Consider the following 17,253-nt stretch of genomic DNA (forward strand, 5'->3'; position numbering starts at 1 on the left):
CGAATATTGGTGGTATAACACACTTTAATTTTCGAGGAATATAATATAATGTTGTTGAAATGTTGAATTTAATTCCTCTTGTTTTTCTTGTTTTAAATTTCTCAGATAGTCTTTTTAAAACAATAGGAAATAAATTCAACATTCCAGCAACACCCAAGACAACAAACGCATTGAGATCTATTTTGTCTAAAACTAAACCTAACAATGAACAAGAAAGAACAAAAAATTATATTTATAAAATACCTTGTGAATGCGAACAATTTTATTTAGGTGAAACATCAAGACCATTGAAAATAAATCTTTATTAGAACTAATCTTCTGGTTACACCATTCGTGGCTTCTAAACACCATCCAACGAATTGCAAATTTTAGAAGCCACGAAAATTTCTTTCTTGTTCATTGTTAGGTTTAGTTTTAGATAAAATAGATCTCAATGTGTTTGTTGTTTTGAATGTTGTTGAAATGTTGAATTTATTTCCTATTGTTTTAGAAAATAGAAAAACAATAGAAAATAATTTAAACATTTCAACAACATTCAAGACAACAAAGACATTGAGATCTATTTTGTATAAAACTAAACCTAAAAATGAACAAGAACGAACAAACAATTGTATTTATAAAATACTTTATAAATGCGAACAATTTTATTTAGGTGAAACATCAAGACCAATAAACGTTAGAATAAGTGAACATTAGACTTATATTAAAAATAAAGAATTTGATACATCTCAAATATGTCAACATGCATGAGACAATGAACATAGAGGTCAGTGGAAAGATCCAAGTATAGTCCTGAGAGATAGTAAAAAGAGAAAAATCAAAGAAGCGGCTCTAATTATGCTAAATGAAACCATTGTGTCGCAAATTCCTCGGTAGAATACAGTAGGATGTGGTTGTATGTTTGTATCGGTTTTAGAACGTCTTTCGACGTTGTCCGATGCCTAACTTCCATGTCCTTCTATCCTTCCATTGGCCATCTCTAAGATCCCTTGTACTCATTGCTTTGGTTACCCCTTCTTTCCATGTCTTTTTGGGTCTTCCTCGTTTTTTGCGGTTTGGTGGTACCCACTTCAAGATCTTTTTGGGCAGTCTTGTGTCTTCCATTCTTTGAACATGACCATACCAAATCAACTGTTTCCTCTCAATGTCTATTGTTAAGTAATTATCAATTCCAATTCGTCGTCTTACTTCCTCATTTCGAATTCTTTCCCTACGGGATATACCTAACGATCTTCTAAACACATCCATTTCTACAGCTTCTAATTTTTTCCTGTTGTTCTCGGTTATTCTCCAAGTTTCTGCTTCGTAAAATAGGCTGCTTTTAATAAGTGTTTCATAGATGTTGTATTTTTGCTGTATTTCTATTTCGGAGCTCCAAAGTATTCCATTTAGGCATCCAATTGTTCTTCTAGCTTGTGTTACCCTTTTATTTATTTCCTCATAGTCTTTCCCGTTCTATCGAAGATTACTCCCAGGTACGTGTATTCACTACAGGATGTGATTTGTTCATTATCGTTTAGTTCGATATCGGATAACTCAGCTCCTATGGGTAGGTATTTAGTTTTTTCCACATTAATTTCCAAGCCCCACTGTTCATATTCCTCCTTCAGTTTTCTTGCTATATACTGTAGGTCGTCTTTGTTTTTACCCATACTAAAAGGAGAAGTTAATAGAAAGAAAATACCAAGATTAGTAAGTCAATAATAACATATGGAGGATATTACATAATTTATATTTTAGTATTAATTTATATCTATGGTTATGATCTAATTTGTTTTACTTTAATATCACTTAATCTTTATTTGATTACTTCAATTAATTATTTAATCACTTATCCAATTGTCGCAAATCATACAAAAAAAATTAATAAAAAATCTCAGGGTGCCTTTTTATAATACAAAAAAATATCTAAATTATCTTATGTTATACTTATCTTCTCTCGTGGTTTCAGTATCTCTTAGTTGGTTCTAATCGGGAATAAAATTAGGAAAAGGAATTAAATAGAAATATAGTATAAGCATACAGAATTTTATTATCAAAATCAATACTCTAGAAATCGATCAAATTTAAAACCTGTGGACACAGCTGTCCGAATGAAATTTTTACCACTTAAATTTATTCTAGTTAAAAAAACAATTTTTCGGTTTGTTCCCGATGACTTTGATAAAACAAGCTAAACAAACAAATTTAGGTATTCGCAAATTACCTATTCTTCCTATTTACTTTTTGAAATATTGGAATCTTAATTAATGTGCTTTTACTCAAAATTTTAATTTCCGAATATAAAAATATTTTTCACATAAACTGACTGACCTTTTGCTTCACACACTCTGCTGTCTTCTCTTGACCTAAAAAAGCTATCCCTCGTTGACTATGTTAGGCTACCCATCAAAGCCCTCTCCGTTCTCAAGCTTCAAATCTATCAGCATACCAGCACCAATTCTCCAACAACACAAACTCCAAAAAATTCTCTCCTCTCCTTCTCACAATAATACAGAATCAAAGAGGTATTTCGTCTCAATTTGATCTGTCTCTCGTTCCACTTTTCAGCTCTATTCTCCACTATTAAAACACCCACTGGTACTGGCTATCTAGCTATCCACGAAAACGTTGAGTGCTCTTCAGCGATGCCAATAACATAATGAGTTCGTCCTTCCAAAACTATCTCAACATTAAAAACAAAACTTTTCCCATTCCAAAGTGCCTAGCCAATCAGAAACATTTATCTCCCCACCTTCTTTTTTTTTATTTGAAAACAAACAGTCATTCTCTCAAAAATATTCCTACCCAAACTTAGGACCTTCCGGAAATTATCTAAATATTCCTATCATTAAACAAACATATGTAAAATTCCAAACTTTCTTTACCTTAATTTCCTAAGAACTAATTAATGTGGCTTTTGGAATCGTGCATAACAAAACACCGTTATAATCTCCAAATACCCTGAACAATCATGGTCTAGTCTATTCATATCACTTTCTTTCCTAATGTGTTCTATTTTTCAGGGAAAAAGCTTACTAACGATAAATCACTTCTTAAAAACTACTTATAATAAATAGTTACAAATCAATGTACAGAGTGGGTCAAATTTATGTGCCCGCGTTATATTAAAAAAATTAAAAATTTTATTATATCTTTGATTGATAGATTGATCCACAATACTATGTATTATTAATATTAGTTATAATTTAAATTATTATACATCTAAGATCAGAGTTTGGTGTTAGTTTTGAGAGTCCACTGAATGTAAGACTAAATATTTACAATATCGGGATAGTATCATGAGGTGTTTTCCTTGTTTTCCTCGTGATTATTATGGAATCACTAACACGAGAATTTTACTGTCACCATGGCATGTAGTGGTTTTTTAATAACAAATCACATGCTATGAATTTTTTTGTGACGGATATCCTTGAGTTAAAGTTGATTTATGTAATCGAATCTTTCAATAAAGTCGTCCCAGGAACGCAACTCATAAATATTGGCAATATCATTTTAAAGTCTTCTACTTTAAAAATATAATATATGCCAGAATTGCCGATATGTATGAGTCATATTATATTAAATAAATTATAAGAATTTTTTTTACTAAGCAACAACATTTTTGTTTATTTAGTAATAGTTTGTATTTTGATAACGACGTCCGAGTTGGAAGTGGAAACGTCAATAAAATCATTTTTTAAGTTAAATTGTGCCTTCTTTCCCAATTATAATAATAAATTATTTTATTTTGTATTGGGATAAAAAGAATATATTTTTATTTTAAATACACATGCTTTTTACTGAATCTGTTGCCCGAAAGGATTACCCATTACAAATTACGTGAAAACCAATTCGTGCAAAAGTTAACAGATTAAAAAATTCAAACATAATTTAGAAAATCACTAAAATGTCACGCAGTTGCCAAATTTCTTACAGAATAAAATAATGATAACTACAAAATGCATGGTGTACCTTGTGTAGTTGATGTATTGAGAATGTACCATTCTCTCTGCCATTGTACATTTTCGTATCAATATTTATGAGCCACGTTTTGTTTATTTTACCACCTATAGTAGGGGAGGAAAATATGCTAAATTTGCAGTTACTCGAGCGTTATAGAAACCTATTTGGTTGTGAAGAGTAGGTCCTAAAACCAGATAAAAGTTAAGTTTTCCATAAAGTGGGGGACTTTCCATTTTTTAATTAAACTTTTCATTTCCAACAATCGTTTTTTACGTTAACAGCGCAATCTATCCATAATTCGAAAAAATGGGTTGAATAAAAGTTACGTATTTTTACGTACGGAATCCAAATCTAATATAAAAAATGGGCGCTTCTATTTAAGATTTTAAAGTAACCCTCCACCCCAACTCCGTGAGGGATCGTGTTTGTTGTCATTCGATAGATTTCTCAAAAATATTGAATAAGTGTATTTTTCAGTTTTTCGATCTGATGTTCACTTCGCGAAATATTCACTTTTTTTGTGAAACTTTGTGACTCGCCCATTTTCTTACACCCCGTTCAAATCGTCAGATTTTTGAAATATGCACCGTTTTGCATGTTTTTAACTTGCCTTATCTTAATCTGACGATTTCGAGGTTTTCTAAGGATAGATTTTTTTTTTCGGACCCCTCTTAACGAACACCCCTGTATTAAGAGCCAATATATGGTAGAGGTAAATTTACAAGGTACATGGTTTCTCCCCATCTTATAATCTGACGCGCTCGAGTAACTGCAAAAATCCTCGCTTGGGCTCCCCTACCACTATGTATGTCTAAATTAAAATATAAAATATCTAGTTACAAGGACACAATGATAATCGTACAAATATTTTAGTAAAATAAAAGTAATGTTTTATGAAAAAATACTTTTCTTAATATTATATTTTTGTTACAGGTGAGTTCTCATTGACATTTTCATTTTATGCTGAGACATGTAAGTAGATGTAGGTAATAAGCTGCCCTTTAACAATTTCATGGATCATAGCTATCAAGATATTTTTGGCCTATATACTTTGCCGTTTTTGTATTGTAATAATCATCTTGCCTTGTATTTTATCATACCACCATTTTTGGAACAATCGTAGTAATAAAATCTGGAAATATAAGTAACAAAATATTACTAAATTTATTTTTTGAGGATTTTAGTTCCTTATTTGCTACTGCAAATAATGTTTTAAGTTAACCACAATGTGGCTACCATATACAGTGCGTCCATAAAGTAACGTATAAATTGATTATTTCGTACACCGAAGATTTTAGGAAAAAATCCCGAGACAGGTCGATTTTTATTTTTAAATTGCGATTTTTTGGCATAAAATAAATATTGTTGTGAGCTTAAATTCAATGTTAAAGCTGCGACCCACCTGCCTTTTGGCAGTTTGAACATTTCGTTTAAGCGAAAATCAACTTTTATTTTTCAAATTAATTTTTTTCTGTTTCCTGACAGCAGTAAAATGTATTTAAAATTAAATAAATTACATGTCATACATTCATCTTTTTGTGTCAATATAATCTTTAGATCTTCTACCCTCTTGGGTGTAGATTTTTGTGTCAAACCTCTGTAGAAAGAGTGAGGCACTACAACTACCTCGGCATCATAATAAATAAAGAATGGACCAACAACCAAGAGACAAGAGCGCGAATCGGAAAAGCTAGATCAACCTTCAACCGTATGGGAGCCTTTTTCTAGAACCACAAACTTTCTCTTGGTTTAAAAGTAGGAATGCTGAGATGCTATATCTTATCTGTCCTTTTTTATGGTGTTGAATCATGGACCTTGAACGAAGATATGTGACGAAAACTGAAAGTATTGGGATGTGGCTATATCGGAGAATTCTTATGGACTGATCGGGTCAAAAATGAGGAGGTCCTTAGAAGAATGGGGAATAACCGAGAGGTAGATACTAACGGGTCTAGGACATTTCGCCGTCGCCGTTTCGCCGTCGCCGTTTCGCCGTCGCCATTTCGCCGTCGCCGTTTCGCCGTCGCCGTTTCGCCGTCGAGCCATTTCGCCGTCGCCGTTTCGCCGTCGAGCCATTTCGCCGTCGCCATTTCGTTGTTAGCATTCGTACTTATAATTTCGGGATGATCATTACTTGTATATAAGTTTTGAATGGTTTTCGAACGATTATATACTATCACTTTTGCATAATGAAGTTTTTTTTTGATACAGTAAAAGCAATTGAAATTCCTTTTCTAAATATTGTTTATTTCCGGGAATATGATAATAGTCATATTTATCTATTTAATGATGTATTCTAATTATACTCTTGTTTATTGTCCTTAATTTGTACTGACTGATTTGTACTGAAGTATTTACCCTGGCATTTAGTATAAAAAAAGGCTAGTATGTTGTCACGTTCTTGCGATATTTAGTATAAAAAAAATTAGTATGTTATCACGTTCTTGTAAACTTAACCAATGCCGGGATGGCGATGGCGAAACGGCCGGCGGTGAACTGGCTCCACGGTGAAACGGCCGACGGCGCAGTGGCTCGACGGCGAAACGGCGACGGCGAAATGGCGACGGCGAAACGGCGACGGCGAATCGTCCCAGTCCGGATACTAACCACCATCAAATCTTGAAAGTTGGAATACTTTGGACACATTATGCGAAATGAATCCAGATATGCCCTCCTACAAGCCATCCTGCAAGGAACGGTATTTGGAAAGCGAGGTCCAGGAACAAGAAGAACATCAAGTTAAAGAACCTCAGAACTTGGTTCAACACAACATATGTGCAGCTTTTCCGCTTTGCTGCAGATAAAGTGAATATTTCCATGATGATCCCCAACATTCGTCACACATAGGCACATCAAGAAGAAGAAGACTATTACAATAATGTTTATGTTCCATAATGACGTTGACATATCCCCACTTGAGGACACCCCTTATTTGCCCTGAGATTTATAGCAATTTCCTACGTATATGTGGATATTATTCTGTTTCGAAGCATCTGAATAATCCACTTACATATTGTTTTATTAATTTCTTTCCTCACCAGTGCACTTTGTATTATTAGATTAATTCGGTGCCGATCACGCGCCAGCGAGTGATGTGGTTACTTCAGTCAGGTGCCGTTCATGCGCCAGCTGGTGACACGGTTTCCTAAGTTACGTGCCGTTCAACAAAACGGCTCCTAGCCAAGTTCCATCCTCTTCGATCGGCAGCGAATGGGATAGACTTCATGGAGGTATTATCAAATGCACCTCTATATCTAAAATAGATACACTCTTTCCAAATTTTTTGCAACCAATGTTGAATTTATAGAATTCTCAATTTTGAAAACAGGCAGACAAAATCCCACGTTTAAAAATGTTAACCCCATGAAACGGTAATATTAGGGGAGGAAAGTATGCTAAATGTGCAGTTACTCTAGCGATATAGTGACCTATTAGGTTGTGAAGATTAGATTATAAAACCAAAAAAAGTTAAGATAAGTTTTCCATAAAGTGTGGGACTCTCCATTTTTCAATTTAATTTTCCATTTCCAACAATCATTTTTTCCGATTATAACGCCATCTCTCCATAATTAGAAAAAAAGTTTCCAATAAAATTTATTTATTTGTACGTAAGGAATCCAAATCTGCAATAAAAAATGGGGCTCCTAGTTAATATTTTAAAGTAAACCATTTCCCAACCTCCGTGGGGGGTAGTGTTCGGTGTCATTTGATAAATTTTTGAATAATATTGAATACGTGTATTTTGCAGTTTTTTAAATTTTAAATTTACCCCCAGCTCTCTCCGTGGAAGGTCGTGTTTAGTGTCATTCGATAGAATTTTAAAAAATATACAAGACGTATTTTTCAATTCTTCGATCTGACGTTTATTTCTCGAAATATTCGCTTTTTTTCTTGTGAATCTTTGTTACTCACCCATTTCCTTACGCCCCCGCTCAAATCGTCATATTTTTAAAATATACACTGTTCTGCATGTAATCTACTTAACTTACCATATCTTAATCTGCCGATTTGGAGTTTTTCTATTTTTTCGGACCCCCCTTAACGAACTCTCCTGTATTAAGGTCCAATATATGGTAGGGGTACATTTACAGGGTACAAGGTTTTTCCCCATGTGATAATCTGACGCGCTCGAGTAACTGCAAAAATCCCCGCTTGAGCTCCCTTATCATAATATATTCTACCGAGCTTCTATACACAAATAATATTTTTTCGTTATTGGAAACAACATCAATTCATCTAATTGCTGCCATTAATTCTGAGAATTGAATTCGTAGTCAAAAGACCCGTTGATCTCTATTAGTTCTTTCGCTTTTCGCGGACCTTTTTACGAACGATTGTTTGCATCTTCTTCTTCTTTTCCTAAATCAGGCAAGACATTTCCTAAATAATTTCTCCTGCATTTGGTCGTAAGACCTTCGTACCATACTTTGTTTTTTCCTTAAACTGTAATAAGTTCTGTGGCCTCAACGAAAGCTAACAGTTTTTTTATTGGTAGTTTTAGGATCTCTTCTAGTTCAAACAGCAGTTGATCAGTGAATTCCTGCCTTACATCACTGAGCACATTGCAATAGCATAGTAATAGTACATGAGTATGTGTATGTGTATGGCAGTATCTTCTTCCATTTTGAACTTTCTCTACCATGATTCATTGACGTTAGGTACCAAGTTTGTATAGGTGGTTTCTTAAACGGCAATATTCACTCATCATTTCGGTAACCCGGGTTACCCCTAAATACTTGACCTCATTGGGGATCTTTCCAGTACCTTTCCAAATAATTTCAACTCTCAGACCAGTAAGCTTCCTTTTATCTTTAAAGGCTACCAATTTAATTTTGGAATGGTTCACGAAGAGGTTCCCTATCAGACACTAGTGCTCTATGTAATGAAGGGTATAACGATCGGATGGACAAGGGGTCATGAAGGCTGAACCAGGAGGATCAGGACGATATTATCCTTAGATGAAATAAGGAATGACCGAAGATGGAAAGGTCCATTCGTTCACATTGACGAAACAAAGGCCACGTTGCTCAGTGGGCAAAGAGATGTGGGCGTGGTTCTTTGGGTTGGGCTTCTGTTACAATGATAGATGTTAAATGAATAAATAATGGTATGAAACGACGATAGACAAAAGATAAATAGATAACATTAACTGTTGGTTTGACACTTGGACTCTAAGAAAACGAAAATACTGAATATACAAACGAAAATATTGGGCGCCATTAAATTTTAACCGTTTTAAATTTACAAAGGAACAATTAACGATACGTAACGCAACAAAGAAATTAGTAACTCTACTACGCCACTTAATGATACAAAAGAAAAATTAGCAACAATGCTACGACAAAACAACATTGTTCCTAGTCTTGAGCTGTAAATAAAATTAAATAAAAAGCAACATCGTACGTTTCAACGTAACATTTATTAAAATACTTAAAAAATGTATTCTCGATAACGTAATACTCAATATTTACATAATATATACCGACAAATAACTATAAAATTGTTGACCAAAAAAAATAAAACTTCAAATACATGTAATTATTACTGTATATAAATTGGTTTATTCACCAACACAGTAAAACCCAAAAAAGTACAAAATGTAAGTGAACGAATATAACTCTTATTAACTCAAACGAAAATGAACTAAATAGCTAGGTGCTCAAAAAAATAAAAAGTCGATATTCTAAATAAAATCTGAAAATATTACCGTTCACTTACAAACATAAAAGGAAAAGAGCTCTTTGCTTAACTCATAAATCTAATACTTAATAATACTCAAAAAAATACATATTTACATAAAGAAAATATCTTTATGCACCAAACTACATAGCGATCTATAAAAAAATTAGGCAATGACCTTATGTCATGTTAAAATGAAAATAAAGTAACTGTTTATCACTCACTCGCGAACTTAGGTAGAGAAAGCCCATGTTTCAGACTAGACTATTTACTAGCTCAGAAGAACGGCTCATACATGAAGAATTATATTGACAACAAGGCTAACTTAGATGGACAACATAATGGGTGGATGGACCCTTTAAAAAATATAGAAAAACGCAAATTGTATTTAATGCATTTGTAAAAGATTGTTTTTTTTTAACTTACCAACAAAAGTCGAGTCTCGGGTCCATCAAACCAATGGCCACTCGAAATCACATGACTGCACTGTATCAAAACTCAACTCGCCAGAATGACGCTGAATTTTCAGAATTGGTGCTTTTTATGGACCTTTGGCGTCGTTTGATAGGGGTGGGGTTTTAACCAATCAAAATTATGGGAAACTGTGAGACATATTCAAAAACAGATTTCTTACCACTCGTAAAGAGCTTAGCAACCCCAATACTTAAAATGAGTTATGAGATGCAACGCCGGTATCTTTCACAAAAAAGCTATTAAAGTCTAACATTTTGCATGAGAACGCAGCTATCGATAGCGACACATGTGTTTCTAAGAAAAACACGCCGATAGGGACTCTAAGATCTAATCAGTTAAGATAAAAGCGTGAAATGAAGGGGGACCAGACCAAAATCTACACTGGGAAAACGTAAACGTTACAAGGGCATATAGCATCTGATCCGCAACAGTGATGGGAAATTTTCTCCTAGTCACTATTAGAATATCGTCTGCGAATTCACCCCCTTGAGGGCATTTCTTCAATAGGTGCCTATCTTTTAGAGATGTTGGCGACCATATTGACCCAACTTATTCGAATCACATCAGCTTGAAATAGATCTTCTTCTTCTTTAGGTGCCGTGTCTGTATTCAGACGTTGGCCGTCATCATGTTTACAATTTCCTGAAATCTCTCTCTATCGGCTGCTACGCGAAATAATTCTTCTACTGTGCAGCCACACCATTGTCTAATATTACGCAGCCATGAAAGTTTCTTTCGACCAATCCATCTCTTTCCCTCCACTTTTCCTTGTATTATTATATTATTGTATATTATTATATTATATTTATGATGCTTATGAGCAGACGTTCCAAATTCATCATTTGAAGAACATCTTCATTGGAAGTGTGCGAAACCCACGATATCTTTAGGATTCGTCGATAGCACCACAATTCGAATGCTTCTATTTTGTTTAGCATTGTGGTTTTTAACGTACTTGTCTCACAACCATACAATAGGATAGACCTCACATAACATTTCAACACCTTTCGAATATTCATCGACAGGTTTCTATTACATAAAACTGGTTTCCAGGTCATAAAAGCCTTCCGTGATATTTCGATCCTAGTTATTATCTCTTCATCAGAGTCACAATTTACATTTAACCAGCTGCCAAGGTACTTGAAATGATTTACCCGTTCTAACTCCTCTCCATCAAGAGAAAGCTGACCTTGATCTATATTAATCTTTCCAAGTGCCATCCACTTTGTTTTTGAAATGTTGATTTTAAGGCCTCACCGATAGCTTGCTTCACTGACTAGATTTAGTAGTGTCTGAAGATCTTGTAAATTTTCAGCAAGAATGGCTGTATCGTCAGCGTATCTAATATTGTTGATTACTTCTCCGCCTAGCCTTACTCCCTCTTGTCTGTCATCCAAAGCCTCCCTAAAGATTTGTTCAGAGTACAGATTAAAAAGGGTGGGTGATAAAACGCAACCTTGTCTTACTCCACGTTTTATCGGCAGTTTTTCAGTACGACTGTCTCCAATTTGGATAGAGGCTACTTGATTGTATTATAAGTATTTCAGCAGTCTTATATCGTAGTGGTCAAGTCCTGCTGCCTGCAGGCAATCGAAAAGTGTATCATGTTGTACTCGGTCGAATGCCTTCTCGAAGTCGATGAAACAAACATAAACGTTCTTTCGGAATTCACAACTTTTTTGTAATAGAACGCGCATACAAAATAGTGCTTCTCTAGTTCCTAGACCATTTCTAAGTCCAAATTGCTTATTACCTATTCTAGTTTCGCACAGAAGGAATACTCGGTTTTGTATAATACGTAAAAGTATCTTAAGTGTGTGACTCATCAAACTGATTAGTCTAAAATCGCTGCATTTGGTGGGCCTGCTTTTCTTTGGTAATGTTATAAACAGTGACTCCAACCAATCATCTTGTATTTTTCCTTCGTTGTAAATTTTGTTAAAGAAAGTAGTCAAGTAGGTAATGTTTTTCTCATCCAAAAGTTTAAGTAGCTCAACAGGGATTTGATCTGGTCCAGGTGCTTTATTGTTTTTGGCTTGTTGTATTTCTTTTATGACTTCTGACTTCAGTATACTGGGACCTCTGTCTAATTGGTTGTCACAGGTAGTATTTGGAGCATTTTCTCGAGAAGCATCGTCAAAAAGGTCATTGATGTGTCTCTCCCATTCTTTGCACTGTTGTTCGTGATTACAAATTTTTCCGTCTGCGGTTTTAAGTACGTGAGCATTTTTCTGTTTTCTAATTTCGGAGGTATATTTAAGTTTCTTGTGGAGGTTGAAACTGTCATGCTTTTTTTGGAGGTCTTCTATTTCTTTACATGAATTCTCGAGCCAGGATTCTTTGGCCTGTTTAATTTTTCTTTTTATGAGTTTGTTGATTTCACGGTATTTGATAATATTTCTATTTTTGTATTTTCGTCGAACTTCCATCAAGTCTAGAATTTCTGGGTTCGTCCATTCATTTTTTGCCAACATTATAGGTGTTTTTAAAGATTCCCTTACGTCCTCTAAAATCGAGTTTTGAATATCGTACCAACATTCGTTAATAGTTCTGTTTTCGTTTGGTATATTTGATATTCTGTGCATTTTACTATTTATCTGCTGTGCTATGTGTTCGCGCGTTTGGGTGTTTTTAAGGGGTTCGAGATATATCTTACTAGTCTAAGTTGGCTTTCTTAATTTCTTTAATTTAATTTGTATTTTGGAGCAGAGTAAATTATGGTTTGAGTTTATGTCGGCGCCGGGGTAAGTTCTTACATCTTTAATATTGTTCCGAAATCGATGGTTTATTAGGATGTAGTCTATTTGATTCCGTACTATTTTACCTTGATGTCCATCTTGAGGGGATTTTCACGTGTAGAGACGCCTTTCTGGAAGTTGAAACCAGGTATTTGTAATGACGAAGTCATTTTCTTGGCAGAATTCTATTAGACGCTCACCTCTTTGATTTCTCTCTCCCAAGCCGAACTTTCCGGTGATGTTTTGTGTCATCTTTTGTCCAACTTTAGCGTTAAAGTCTCCCATAATTATTGTTGTTTCGTGTTTATTTGTTGTTTTTAGCACTTCTTCTATTTGATGGTAGAATTCTTCCATTTTCTGCTTATCTGCATCTGCAGTGGGAGCATAAACTTGGATGATATTTATATTTACAGGTTTAGCATTCAGCTGTATTAAAATTACTCTGTCTGACATTGGGATGAAGTTAGTCACATATTTACTAATATGCTGTTTCATAATTATTGCTACTCCGTTTCGATGCATATGGTCTTGATTTCCAGAAAAATAAACGGCGTATCCGTGTGCTATGAAATTCCCTGTATTTGGCCATCTTTTTTCACATACCCCCATGATAGTAATGTTTAGTCTGTCCATTTCAGAGAGTAGATTTCTCAGCTTACCGGCTTCATATAAAGTTGTTACATTCCATGTAGCTATTTTATACGGATTCTTCATTTTCATCTTATGTCTGGTGATGTTTTGCTCACAGGGATTTCGCTGGCTAGCAACCTGGGAAGCCCTGTGGTTTAATTTTGTATTCCTTTCCCTGCCGGATCTTGAGTTCCGCAGCCCATGATCAGTAATGTTATTCGTTTCACTAATTGATTTCATGATAACTTTACTAGGACACATACATGAAATAGATCAGTTGACGTTAAACCAGTCCACGTCCTAAGATTGCCCAGCCAGGATATACGTCTACGTCCAGAGCCTCTCTTGCCCTCAATCTTGCCTTGTAGAATTAACTGTAGAAGTGGGTATTTATTATTACGCATAATGTAAGTAATGCTTAGTAAGCCAGTGTTCTGTTCTTTACGGCGTTAATTATTTTTTTGGTGTTTCTTAGCCTCTGGAGAATAGTTATGTTAGTTGTGTGGTGTAATATAAGGCCCTCAACGTATGTCGGCAGCACCACATTGCAAACGCCTCTAATAATTTTATGGCATCTTCTGTAAGACTTCAGCTTTCTACTCCGTAGAGGAAGACATTAAAGACCTAACATCTTAGGATTCTCAGAATTCTTATGCGTATGTTGATACTTAAAGATACGTTGCAGAGAATCTTCCTAAGACTGTTAAAAGAGCTTCTGGCTTTTTCAATACGAGTTTTTATTTCGTAGGTATAGTCCCAAGTATCCCTAATGTTGCATCCCAAATATTTTCTGTATTCTTTCTAGGGTTGTATTGTTTACGGTAATTTGGGCGTTTATGTTGGTGTTCTTACTAACGATTATTATTTTTGTCTCCTTACAATTTAGTTTTAGGCTCTATTTGTTACATGCTTCTACAACATTATCCATCATCCTTTGGAGCCCCTGCGCACTATCTGCCAGCAATACTGTATCGTCTGCATATCGTCTGCTTTAGGGCACTATCCACTTGCAATAATTCACTTGCATGTTCTCTTTGCAGAGCGCTTTGTATAGACTTCATCGAGGTATTTCCAAATGCGCCATCTATATAAACAAGTATAAAGTATATAACATTTCCATCTTTATACAAGTATAAACATATAAACTTTTTCCAAATTGATTTTAACCAATATTGCATTTATGGAATTCCCAATTTTGTAAACAGACAGACAAGATCCCACGTTTAAAATTTTTAACCCCATAAAAGGTTGATTTATTCCACCGAGCTTCTATACACAAATAATATTTTTTCGTTATTGGAAACAACATCAATTCATCTAATTGCTGCCATTAATTCTGCGAATTGTATTCGTAGTCACAAGACCCGTTGATCTCTATTCGTTCTTTCGCTTTTCGCCGACCTTTTTACGAACGATTGTTTGCTTTTTATAACCATAAATATGGCTATTACCGGTGTTTGAGTTTATTCAGTAAAGAACCGGAATAACGGCAATATCTATGTTATTGTTCATGACGGTACATAATACCAATGGCGTTCGTGTAAACAAGGGGAAAATAGTAATACTTATTTAAACACAGAATTCATCAATATTCAGATACTAATGAAGCACATAATCGGTAAACTATTATCTAACTAAAATTTAAAATGGGAATTGAAGGATCGATAACCGACAAGGTGGCCACGAAAAATAGAGGAGAGTGAAGTTGTAGCTCAGGGGTGGGCAACGTGCGGCCCGCGGAAGCTAATTATTTTCATTTTAAGATTTTTTTTAATTATTGCTAATATTAATAATTAAATATAGATAACACAGCTATTAATTAACACTTTCGCAGCGGGTGATTTTTCCGCAAATTTTCAAAATAACGCGACAATTATTTTATGTTTCCGGCACAGAGTTTTGTCGACTCTCTCAATTAAATCCACGAAATTTCAACAAATGAAAACGATATTTTTGAAGTAGTCTTTTTGAAGTAGGAACTGTTTGGAAAATTTTAAACTAAGCCGTAACCACCTAGTAAGTGTAACAACTGACGGAGCACCAAATTTAAGAGGAGCAAATATTGTAATGTTGAGGAAACTTGCAAGATTTTGTTCATGAACAATTTCTAGAATATGATTCATTATTTTGTCCCTGTGACTGCATAATCCGTCAGTAGGTATTGTGCAAAAATGTTTTGCAAGTAGACATTGTCATTTGTAATCATAATCAAAATAATAACCTACCTGAATTAAGACACGAAATTGAAATCAGTTTTCAGGAAGTAGGGGTAGCCATAAATTCACTCAAAAATAGGAAGTCACCAGAACCAGACGGAATAACCAACGAGCTTCTAAAATACGGAGGAGAAAGTATAACCCTAGAGATGACAAAACTTGTACAAAAACTAATATTGCACTGCAAGATACCAGACGCATGGAGAAACAGCATAATGATACCAATGTTCAAAATAGGAGACAAAGAAGACCCCAACAATAATTATAGAGGTATAAATCTACTAAACACCGCACTTAAGCTAACCACAAAAGTCCTAACCAACAAAATCAATAAACTAACAACTTTATCAGATGAACAACAAGGATTCAGATCCGGAAGATCCTGCGTAGACGCCGTATTTGTACTGAGACAAATCACAGAAAAGGCCATTGAGTACAATAAACCAGCATATCTATGTTTTATAGACCTGACAAGGGCTTTCGATCGCATCCAAGTCGAAGACGTCTTACATTTACTGTATAGAAGAAACATACCAATCAATATTATACAAACCATCGAAAACATCTTTCATAGTCGAATACAGGCAAAGATAAATGGAAAACTAACGCAGTTTATACCAGTACAAAGTGGAGTCAGACAAGGTGACTCATTAAGCCCACTGCTCTTTAATATAATAATGGACAAAATAATAGAAGCAGTACGTAAAGGTCATGGTTACAGAATGGGGAATAAATAAATCAAAGTATTGTGTTATGCAGACGACGCCGCATTAATCGCCGAGACAGAAGACGATCTACAAAGATTAACACACATCTTTAATACAACAGCCAAGAAATACAATATGATATCAGCAGAAAAACCAAATGTATGACAACATCTAAATACCCACTACGATGTAAAATCGAAATTGATGGGAAAATAATAAAGCAGGAAGCAAGGTTTAGATATCTGGGAATAGATAGAACCAGTTACGGAGATGTTGAAGAGGAAGTACGACAACAAAGCTTAAAAGCAAGTAAAGCGGCGGGATCTCTTAATGACACAATCTGGAAGAACAAACACTTAAGACAAGACACAAAAGCAAGAATCTATAAAGCAGCAATTAGACCTATATTAACATACACGGCGGAGACAAGTCCTGACACATCTAAAACGAGACGATTACTAGAAACAACAGAGATGAAAATACTCCGACGAATATCAGGGAAAAGTCTGTTGGATAGGGAGAGGAGCGAAAACATAAGAAGATCATGCAATATAGAAGACATAAATGGATGGGTGACAAAACGGAAACAGTAGTGGAACGAACACATTAGTAGAATGGCAGAGGATAGGATAGTACGAATAGCACGAGATAAGTCACCAAATGGACGAAGAAGTATTGGTAGACCAAGAAAAAGGTGGTGCGATAACCTAAACAATTTAGGAGGATAATATTGAAGAAGAAACAGGCTTTAAAGCCTACATACAAGAAGGAAGAAGCAGAAGAAGACACTGTCATTTCAATTATGTATAACTAATATTATTAGTTCTATTCGTTCAAGAGGATTAAATCATCGTGCATTCATAG

The sequence above is a fragment of the Diabrotica virgifera genome, chromosome 4 (genome assembly GCF_917563875.1).
Source record: "Diabrotica virgifera virgifera chromosome 4, PGI_DIABVI_V3a".
NCBI lineage: Eukaryota > Metazoa > Arthropoda > Insecta > Coleoptera > Chrysomelidae > Diabrotica > Diabrotica virgifera.